Source organism: Lactuca saligna, chromosome 7, assembly GCF_052625555.1.
Source record: "Lactuca saligna cultivar CGN05327 chromosome 7, ASM5262555v1, whole genome shotgun sequence".
Taxonomy (NCBI): domain Eukaryota; kingdom Viridiplantae; phylum Streptophyta; class Magnoliopsida; order Asterales; family Asteraceae; genus Lactuca; species Lactuca saligna.
This window is the reverse complement of record NC_136423.1, coordinates 76,427,243-76,427,500: the sequence shown is the minus strand read 5'-3', so window position 1 is coordinate 76,427,500 and position 258 is coordinate 76,427,243.

Below are 258 nucleotides of genomic sequence, written 5' to 3'. Positions count from 1 at the left end.
ATAGATAGATAGATAGATAGATAGATAGATAGATAGATAGATAGATAGATAGATAGATAGATAGATAGATAGATAGATAGATAGATAGATAGATAGATAGATAGATAGATAGATAGATAGATAGATAGATAGATAGATAGATAGATAGATAGATAGATAGATAGATAGATAGATAGATAGATAGATAGATAGATAGATAGATAGATAGATAGATAGATAGATAGATAGATAGATAGATAGATAGATAGATAGATAGAT